The following is an 11,876-nucleotide window of genomic DNA, read 5'->3' as shown; positions in this document are numbered from 1 at the left end:
GTTAATGGGCTAGTTCAAACAATATTTTATTCAGTATGGGTCTGAATAGGATCGGACAGCAGGCAATGCCTACATGAGCCATCTCCAAAGATACAAAGTACATTATTTACATCAGATAAGCAATACAATATAAATTGTTACATACATTGTATGTGTATGCATACAATAAGCATGGCTACTGTTGAAAAATGTGAAAGACACATTGGTTGACATATTTTTTGTTTAGATATGTATAGGTGTTAATATTAGCTCTCATTGAAAAATAGAAGATTGTCTTATAAACCTACTGTTGCTTGGTCAGTGTTGGGGGTGGATACAGAAATATAAAAAGGTTGGTTTGTTTGTTTGTTGGGGTTTAACACCCGAGCAGCAATATTTCAGCTACATTCAGGCGATGGACATGAAGTCGATGATAAAATGAACATGAAATGATGATGAAATGAAAAATGGGATGGGACGCAAGGATAATGGGGTTGACAAATTTTGATTGCCACTGGAAATAGGGAGAGGTGGAAAGGGTTGGGCAATTTGACCTCCTGTGGCAGAGCCCTATGGTTCTTACTCCGGGAGAATACCACAGTAGGATTTTTTAATGTGCGAGGAATGTGGCATCTTTCCCAACAAGTGTACCACTATGGTTTGCATTCAGGTTTTCCGTATTATAGCCTTACAACCCCAGCATGTAACACACTAGGGGTACCCCATTCTACCACCTGGGGCACACAGCCCAGTTGCTCAGTGGGCAGAGCACCCTAGCCCTTGGCTAAAGTTCTGAGCACTATTTAGTCGCCTTTTACGACAAGCTTAGCGCTGCTGCTGGCTTATTCTTTTGGCACCTGGACCTGCACTGGTCGAAATATAAAAAGGAGATTCTGGTCCAGAAATATGTAAAAATTGGTAGGTCCAGGCTATTTTTGCCCAATTTTGTCAAAATTGCACCAAATAAAACAAATTTTAAACAAAAAATGGGGTTTAGGGCGAGAGGAGGAAAAACTTGGTGATTTTTATAAGAAAAATAATTCATTTTTCATTTTAGGTCTTTCTTGATATGTGTTAAACCATCATATCTGCTGCTCAGTGCAAATTAGTTTGTGGCAATTAAAAATACTGACAGGTGGATATTTTCAGAATCAAGCAAACTTTTTTCTAAGTGAAAATTGGGAATATACATGCCAAACTCCTGCTTTCAAGTGATTAGATCTTGTTTCTGGGTAAACAAATCTGAAGTGGAACAGAATATTCATGATCCACGAGTACAAAGTCGAGACAAAAAAAAAAACTTTAATGATGCTAGACACACAGTAACTAAAGAATAAACAAGCAACCAGGGCCAGTAAAACTTATATGGCCCAAGTGCACCATTAGGGTAAGCGTAATTGCTCACTTGATATGCATTCCAGCTTCAAATGAGTGGGAAATTACAATGGCATTGGTCTCATGGTGAATATGGCCACACCATAACAACCAATGAGTTCATGATGTCCAATGTAAAACTTTTGGACTAACCATGGCAAAGTAATTTTATTCCCATGGCATATATACATTGTAAACAAAAAGGACATGGAGCTTAGGCATGCTCTGACATAATTTATGAGCTGTGATATAAACATAGGGGCAGAAAGAATGTTACTACAGACAAATGCAAAATAAAAACTGAAGTGTTTAATTGTGAGCCTTCTTCAAATATTTATAGCAGATCAAAATATGTGGCAGACTCCTCTGCAGGCCCATACCCAGGATTTATCAAACTTTATTGGAAGGTGAGGAAGGGGTAATGTCACTTTTATAGTCACAGTTGAATCAAAATGACGAGTTTAATAGTGGTTGTTTGTTATCAAAGGGTGTGCAGTTGCACCTTCACACATCCTATGTATGGGGCCTGCTCTGTATTTGTAGTGTTCTTAGTCTCAAAAGATTTGAAGGCCATGTGAAAATCAATATTTCTGGCAAAAAATTGTTCTCATTCCAAGGGAGAATTTCAGTCATATAAGTCACTGTATGATTTTAAGTATACTGCACTCAAGAAGAAATCTTTCAATATGTTACAGTTAACAAAATCAGTTATCATTACATTACTGTAGTTGTCAAATGAAATCTATACTCTTGTATTTGAAATTTCTATATTGATTATACAAGGAAATAGCAAGAATAAGTCAATGTTACTCAGTCTTTTCCAGATTTGAATAAAGGGCCATTATCAAAGTTAAACTCTGCATGCTAGTCTTCAAAGTAACTCAATTTTTACAATTGTTACTGTCGTAAGTGATCAATCGCCACCTAAGCAGTCCAGTTAATAACTTTTTTTAACCTTGAACTAATTGCAATAGGAAATGTTTTCAAATCTATAGTATTATGATCCATTTATACACGTGAAAAGGTGTAAAACAGTCCAGACTTGGAATCTCAGAACTATTGAAGAGGGGAGATAACTCTGGAGAAAAATAAATGTTTTTAGTCGGTAATAGCTGGCCAAAATATAGGATATCTACTTTGAAAATTGTGTTGATATGTAGAACAAGTGTAAAACAGTGGCTTCTGCTATTTTTATACCACAGGGATTTCTACATTTATCTCAAAAACTAAAAGAGAAATACTGGAAAATAAATGAGACCATTTATGGCATGCCAAAGTAGACCAAATTTGTTTTTTGAAATTATGAAATATTTTTCTAATTTTAAAAAAGTTAATATCTAATGTAACAAATTCATTGTCCCCTGTCACAATGCAGCAGGGGACTTGAAGATACTGGTGTCAAGGCATTGGAGTGTGCATCCGAACCATGTGGATCCAACTCTTCAGAGACTGTTGAATGGATTTTGCTCAAACTTTGTAATGTTTTAAGCCACCATGTAGTGATCACATTCAACCAACATTTTCATTTGGCAAATTTTGCTGGAGTTTGTTGATTTTTTACACGGTTCACTATAGGAACACTTTGTGGATGCCACTCCTCGGAGACCACTGAATGGATTTTGTTAAAACTTTTAGGGTTGTTAGTTACCTAATATAATTGATTATATTAAAATGCCATTTTGATTCGCCAAATTTTAGGGGAGTTATGCAACTTTGTTGATTTTTTTACATGGTTTACTATAGGAACACTATGTGGATGCAACTCCTTGGACAGCCCTAAATGGATTTTGTTAAAAATTTGTAGGATTGTTAGTAACCATATGTAGTTAATCATATTGCACCACAGATTTGATTTTGTAAAATTTTAGGAGAGTTGTGGGACTTTGTCAATTTTTTACATGTTACACTATGGCAACATATTTTGGACGCAACTCCTTAGAGACTGTGAAACAGATTTGCTTCAAACTTTGTAGGATTGATAGTCACCATGTGTAGTTGATCATATTCAACTGCCATTTTGATTTGGCAAAGTTAACGGGAGTTGTGGGACAGTCGATTTTTTTACGTTACACTATGGGAACACTTTGAAGATGCAACTCCTCTGAGACCCCTCAACATATTTCCTACAAATTTTGTTAAATTGTTATTTCTGTTTGCTGGTGAAGTTACATTCCTTCATCTTCATTTTTTGGATGCTATGTAAGAAAGATATCGTTTTTTTTTTTTACTGTATAAAATTATCTTAACGCGAACTTGTATGATGTGTATATCTAGTGCAGCTTAAGAGAAATATTTTTTTCACCAACAAACCTGCAAAGTAAAATTTTCTCAATTTTTATGCTTTGTCAATTTTCGATCTGTTCCTTCTTCTCGGTCACACTTAATATTAACTTCACCTTTGAATTTCAGTTGTTTTCTATGAAACCATAACTTTGATAATTATGAAACTTGGTTGCCTTCTTTTTTTTTTTTTTTTACTTTCTGCACATATGTATATTCCCATGCAGTAATGATTGATATCAGCTATGGTTCCACAAAATACAGGAATTAGGAGACATTTGGGCTTCAACTTTTTCTGCAACGGCAGGCAACATATGGCTAGGTGTAGCAATCTTGGTCTAATATTAATAATTCAATTAAACTCTTACAGTAAATAGATATTATTTTTTGAAATTAGAAATTCATTTTATAAGGTTAAAAATGCAATTTCTTATATTAAGGATATATTTAGTTATATTTAAAAAATCTGCCCTATTTTTTAGTATCATGAAATGATTCTTTGTCATTACTAAATGAATTTGTAATAGTATGCAAACCAAAGTTTACTAAACTGAGTACTTTGTAATGTTACAAAATAAAATACTAATATTACAAAATCATTTCCTAACATAACATAATCATAATTTTGTAATGTTTCAAAATTATTTACTGGTACTAATATTACAAAATCATTTTCTAATGTTACGAAATTAATTTGTAATATTATACAAGGATTTTATATAAGTACTAAATATTTTGGGAAGAGTTTTTAATTTCATAAATTGAATTAATTATATTAGGAAATTGTTTTTATAATATCACAAAACCATTTTCTAATATTAATAATAAAGTTTAATTAGTAATTAAGGGCTTTCCCTACCATTTTTCAGAATATCATGACCATATTTGATGAACATATAGATGTCATCAGGTTCAATTAAGAAATGACCCTGCTTAGGATTTCATTACCATCTTTAAGAGTTATGTCCCTTTAAAACAGTTTCTTTTAATGACTCATATCTTAAAAACCATGAGATAGAATAATTCTGGAAAACCTTTCATGCACATAAGCAGACGGCTCAATTAATAAACATAAATTTGTATTTTGTTATCAAACCATACGGGAGTTATATCCCTTGAAATATCATACTTGAGTTTTAAAAATTTATATTTCGAGAACCGGAAGTTGTAGAGACGTGGGACCTTCATCAATGATCTTTTGTCTATGTGACCTTTCATTTGCACCCAAGGTCAAAGGTCATAGAGTGCTAGTATATTTCCCTTTCAATATTTACTTTGGCACGGCCTGTTGCATTATCTTTCAAGATATTACAAAATTGGACCATCAATAGACCTTTCTGAGGACTTTTACAGGATAATCCCATTCAGAATTTCATTATCCATTGTAGAAGTTATCTCCCGCTTATTAGCGTCTTATCAATATGGGTAATAGGTCCCCCGAACTCATTTTTCAGGATATCATTATCATACAGGAGTTATATTCCTTGAAACATCATACTTAAGTTTTTCAAATTTATATTTTGAGAACCAGAAGTTGTAGAAACATGGGACCTTCATCACTGATCTTTGGTTCATTTGATCTTTCATTTGCATCCAAGGTCAAAGTTCATAGAGTTGTAGAAAGCCTTCTCACTGCAAAGTACATACATTGATATTGAGAAAACAATAAGAGATAAGTGCATACATACAGCGTATGCAATGACCCTCTCTATAAGTCCTACATTTTGAACGTCTGTTCAAAACTTATGACAATTTAAATGTTTTGCAGAATCCGGTTTGTGACCTTGACATAAACATATGACCTTGACCTTGTAAGTTTTTTCAAGGTCAGGTAATCCTAAGGTGTATAGTGGTAGTTTCATGTCTTTACGACTTCTGGTACTGGAGTTTGTTATTGCATATTTTAATAATCATTGGGCTCAAAATGAGCTCCAAAATCGCCCAAATTATTTTGTAATTTTGTTGTATATGTTTTGCAAATTATCATAGTTTTCAGATTTGACATATCTTGTCTAGTTTTGGATCTATTGAAATTTTAAGTTTTGAGAGCGGGGGTATATATTTTAAAATCCACAGCAGACACACAAATTGTCATTCCACAGAATGAAAGATCTGCACAAGTACAACTGTTTCACAAAATACCAAGATTCAATATAAACAGGCGCGTACCTGAGGCCAAATTGAAGTGTAGGCAAAATTACGGCGGGGGTCTGGGGGCCGCTTAAGGCCCCCAGCAGGTCCAGAGCGGGGCCCTGGTAGGGGGTCCAGGAGGGCAAAGCCCCCCCCCGAAACTCCGCGGAGATAGCGATTTAGAGCATCGTTTATGCCTCTCCTGGATGTATTTTATCTCAAATACAAAAAAATTTTTAAAATTGGCAAAATTAAGTGCAAGCAAAAGCTTTTTTGCCTAACGGCAGCTACGCGCCTGATAAAAAAAACAGTGATACTACAACAACTTAAAATTTTCACATTTCCCAATGGTTTGATATATTTCATCAATACCTATTTATAGATTTGAAATTGCATCATTTTTTCAACTTTGTCGAAGGGGGTCACGTGATACATCATTTTGAAGGTCAAAATGAGCACATTATCAGAGTTTCAACCATGATAAGTAATACATGTTCAAATAGTAGGGTCATTAAGTGCAAAAATTTAAAGTTCGTACAGGGTAAGGTTGTTGCATATCAAATGAGAGGTCTTGAAGCGTACATGTCGATGTTTTGTCTCGAAATAAATGACTTGGGTGAGGTCAATGAGTGCAAAACTTAAGTTGTTTATGTAGTTAGGTTGTCGCATATCAAATAAATGGTAATAATTTTTACATCTCAAATTTCAATTTATTTATATAGAAAAAGAACCCAGTTGGGTTTAATAAGTGCAAAATTCTAAAGTTCACAGAAAGTAGGGTTGTTGTATATCTAACGAAAGGTCGTCGAGTTGACATTACAAAAGTCATGATGGGAACATCGACAATTGCATTTGACAAGGTCACCAAGTGCAAAAAGTCGAACTGTTGTAGATGTTTTAATGTATATATTACAAAGAGAAAGTTTACAAGGGAAAGACCTTTCAATTGTTTAACAAACAATTGACATACTAGTATTATAAAATGATTTCTTTTATATCAGAAAACCATTTTATTATATTAAAAGGTTGTTCAGCAATATTAGAAAGAATAATGAATAGGTGAACAATATTAGAAATATACTTGATGTTAAAAAATGATTTTCTAATATTAGAAAATTCGTTGGGATTAACAATATCAAGAAATCATTTTCTAATATTAAAAATATATATACTAATATTATTAAATGCTTTATCAATATTCGAAGTTCAATATGTTATATTACCAAATGAATGGCACAAATTATACTTCGTAATATTATAGTTTTAATGACGTAAGGTTTTCGATATGGCTTAATTATTGGCCCGAGGTTGCCATTTTGGACTGAGCTGAAGTCCAAAACCAACAACTCAGCCAATATGAAAAACCTAACGCAATTATACCTTTATTTGACTAACTAGTGCAATGCGTCACATTAGCCTAGGCCAATATGGATTTTAACTAGTCCAATATGACGTTATGGCGAGTAAATCCCGATTCCCGTATTGTCGCACTTTCGTATTCTGTATTGTACTGGCAGTTTTGAATCATATTTAGGCTAATATTCGAACGTTAGTCAATAATATGAAATATTTTCTTCTGTTAGAAAATGACTCCGTAGTATTGCAAATTGAGGCTTGCTATGACAATTTTCGTCAGTTTAACAGAGGTGCCCTTTGGTCAAAGTTGGATGACTCCTTTATGAAGTTTTTTTTTACAGTTTTAGCCAATACCTTGAAAACCATAATTGATATAAAAAAAAACTTTAGACCCCCATCACTCCAGCTAAATTGCATCAAATGATATTTGTAAATTATGTGTTAGAGAAGTAAAAACGTTTTTTTTTTAATGGACATATGTAGTCAAATGAGTATGATACTCATAAAATGAATATTTGCATTTTGTATATATAGTAAAACCGTACATTATATTTTTAAAATCTAAAATAATCAAGGAAGATCGTGAGACGTAAACTATAGATCAAAAACAAATCATTGAACCAAACTTAAAGATATAGCAAAAACTTAGAACACATAATACATTGAGATAAGGTCTTTGCTTGTATTTAAAATCTAAAACGTAAATCATGAAATGAAATTAATTCATGACTGGAAACTAGGTCGGACGTAATTATTCTATTGCATTATAGTTGATTTTTAAAATATCATATTGGTTGTAATCATAATACAAGTGAGACACCAACAAAATTAAGTAGGCTTTATGCGCAACTCTGATGGCAGTTATCAGAATAAATCTGATAGAACGTACATACTTGTATAAAATTTTAAGGGCTTAAAGTAGTTTTAAAAAAAAAAAGCTTGTCTGTCACTGAACCTATTCCCTCTCATTGACTGACATTTGTATTCTGTAGTGTTTAAAATGTAAACTTCAAATTTTTATTATCATACTTTCCAGATCACCGTCGGAATCTTGAATAATAGATCGCAATAAGACCATATACGGGCTTCTGACTTGTTCTGTCTTGTCACAGAGCAGCAAAAATGTTCAATATCTTCATCGTTCAGCTCACATAACAGGCAGAGGGATTAACTTCGTTGTGGTTAAATTTACTACGGTTTGACTGTACTATGTACACTCTAGACAAGAATCGCAATTTGATATTATCCTTCTTAATATCTATCGGGTCATATCAACAACTACACCATACGCTGATCAAATTATCATTAATTTATGCCATTGTACCCATGTAAATCAGCACCCATAAGACCATACACTATACGCCTGGCAAGTTTGATTCTCTCCTGGACAAGTTCTTTCGCATCATGGTTTCTGTTGATTCCAATGTGCGTGTCACCTCTTCCATCTTTTTACCGCTCAGGCTTAGTTCATCAACCCTAGCATCTTTTCTTTTGATGTTCAAAGTCATGACTTTGGTTTTGGTTTCCCTAAAGTATATCTCACAAAAATGCGCAAAATGTTCCTGCAGATTCAACATTACTTATAAGTCCTGTACATTGCTGGAAAACAAAATATATATATATATATATATATGTCATCTGCACACGCAGGAGATCTCACGTGAATAGAACCAATTTGATAACCAAGACGATTTTCTTCATACCAATTTAACATAGGATTAATGAACACCTTTTAAGAGAAGGCGACAGGATTCCACCTTGTCTGACCCCTTATTCTTCTATAAATGGTCTTGAGACATGTTCATCCCATTTTATTTTTGAATGTAACTTTTGATACCAATTATAAACAATCATCCAGTCCTTTCCTTCAAATATCTTCTGAAGTAAAGAGTAATGCCACACACCATCTAACGCCTTTGACGCATCAATGAAAGCCGCCTATAGCTTCGTGTTCTGGTCTTTTGATTAAAAAATTGCTTCTTTAAGTAAAAGTGTCGCATTTGTAGGTAATAAATTTTTGTGAATCCCCGTTGTAGTCGGTTTTGAGTATGATCGATCGTAGGACTTATTCGTGACAAATACAGTGATCAGGGGCGGATCCAGGATTTTAGATTAATGGGGGTGGGGCGCACAGTTAAAATTTCGAAATTTTTTTTAGGTTGAATTATTTAAATATTCTTCTAGAGTGGGTGCAAGGTAGATATCCTTTGCAGTAAAATTAGCGAAAAATTGAAGTTTTAACCTAAAACCGCCTAAACCTACCCCTGACAACCCATGCTTTGCAAATTTTAGGGGCGCATACCCGCCACGCCCCCGCCTGAATCCGCCCCCCGTTGATTCAAATACTTTGCCATCGGAACTACTCGGCCTTCCTGGTTACACGGAGAAATTTTTTAATGTAGCGGAAACGACCGAGTAGTTCCGATTGCAACACAAGTCACGCTCATCCGATGGCTTGTTATGCATTTTGATTTAAAAGAATTAGGTATACCACAATCTGACCATATCCTTTCAAAAATCTGTTTTAAAATGGTAACTATTAACTCACCACCGTAAATCAGATGCTCACTTGTCAACATCTGTTCATCTGGCGCTTTTCCACACTTGAGTTAATTCATAATAGATCAAATTTCTTCTTCGGTGGTAAATGTTTCTTCACTGTAACTATTTGGTTCAGCAAAGGACTAATGAATTGACTAGACATCTGATTCGATACGTTTCTTGTAGACGGCATGAAATGAGTCATTTTCCGAAGCTTTTCAGTTCATAAAATATTTGACCCATCCGCTATGAATATAGTCACCTGGAGATTCTTACAGAGACGTAAGATATCTCGGGTCATTTCTTCCACTACCGTTTGTCAACAAAAGAATAGATGCAATTAATTTGGCTAACATCCTCCTTCTCAAAAATGTAACAAAATTCCCCTATATTCCAAGGACAAATCAATACCGATTATTTCATATTCTTATACTTCACCTACTAAATCCAAAGGCTATTGCAGAACCTCGAGATTGAGGACTTCAAGGCTAAACCACCTGACTATTCTTTGCAAAAACTCTCCATTCAAATATGGTCCTTCCGGTCAAGTCGTTACTGGAGATTTAAACATCATAGAAAACGAATCTCCCCGTAAGGTCTCTAAAGATCCCAAGTAGTGAATCACGCTCTATTAATTGGAATTAGTACTTTCAAGTTCCTATGGATGCTGTGGAGGACTACACACGAAAATGGATAAAACGAGAACAAGGTCGTGAGGTCTTTAATTTTGAAACGAATGAAAGTTTTAAGTAGGTCCATGAGTGCCAATGCTACATCAGTTTTCAAAGAACCCGATGTAGCTTAACCATTGTCTACTATACATGACAAATATGTTGTCGTACAACATTATTTTGTCTGCAAAACGTATTATATCAGATTTTTATTATCAGAGGTAGACATAGAAAGTAATAGCAGACCTATATGAGACCTATACTGCCACTAAACTCTTTAAAGAAGAAAACCATAAATCTGTGCTATCCTCTTTTGGTCTCTCTACCAAAGACGATGATTGTAATTTACCGTCTATGTACTGGATTCCTAAACTCCCTGGGAACGAATTGTGCTCCTCTACTTGCTGACCTATTCCTTCACTCTTTAATATGAGGCTGACTTTATAGCTGATCTGATCCGCAAGAAAGAACATCGTTAGCTAGATACTTTAATCTCAGTTTCCGCTATATAGATGACGTATTGTCGCTAAACAATCCTAGTTTCGGGGATTTGATACATCGCATCTACCCCAAAGAACTTGAGATAAAGGATACTACAGACACTGTGAAGTCAGTCTCATATCTTGACCTACACTTAGAGATCAATGGTAACGGAAAACTACTGACCAAACTTTACGACAAACGTGATGACTTTTCATTCAGAATTGTCAACTTTCCTTTCATCTCTGGCAATATCCCTTCAGCACATGCGAATGGAGTTTTCATATCACAGCTCATACGTTATGCCAGAGCTTGCCGTAACTACGCAGACTTTTTGTATCGCGCTAGACTTCTTACAATTAGGCTTCTGGAACAGGGCTATGTTGCTATACAAGATGGAAGTCATCACTACAGAAGTTTTACGATCGTCATCATGAACTCGTTGATCGCTACAGTGTATCCATCTGCACCATGAAAACTGATTTATTCAATGTGTCATAGTTTTTCTTTCCTTTTCCTCTACCCCGGAGTTGACTTTTTTAGCAACTCGGCAGACGTTTCTATAAAAGCAGAGGACGATTACCCTACCGGTGCACCTGGCCCATGCTCCCGGTTTTAAGTTGAGTCCGGGTTGCTCATTTTACTTTTGTTACTCTGTATGTATTATTTTATTTACTTTTTGTTCTTTGTTGTGTTTGTCTGTTTTCCATGTCTGGTCTTTGTCCCTGGATTATATTCTGTTGATTTCCACTACAATCTATCTTTTTTTTCAATGAAGCCTACCCAGCTGCGTACCCCTTGTCTATCAGTGATTTGTTCATATTCATTATTACATTTAACAGAAAAAACACAATCGTTCGCTTCAGCAAATTCATCAATCTGTTTTTTTTAGTACACTTTCTTAATCAACTTTTTGATAATTTCCAATGCGGGTTTGGACCATGCATATTTGAAGTTTCTATTATACTCAGTCTATAAGATCTTTGGTTGAATTTATTTATTTTATTTATTATATGATATTTCAAAAAGAAAAAAAATGGTTTTAACAACAACAGGAAGTTGAAT

The sequence above is a fragment of the Perna viridis genome, chromosome 1, assembly GCF_037379345.1.
Source record: "Perna viridis isolate PV_CMFRI_1.1 ecotype Kerala chromosome 1, ASM3737934v1, whole genome shotgun sequence".
In the NCBI taxonomy this organism is placed as follows: Eukaryota; Metazoa; Mollusca; class Bivalvia; order Mytilida; family Mytilidae; genus Perna; species Perna viridis.
Note: the sequence above shows the minus strand (reverse complement) of the source record.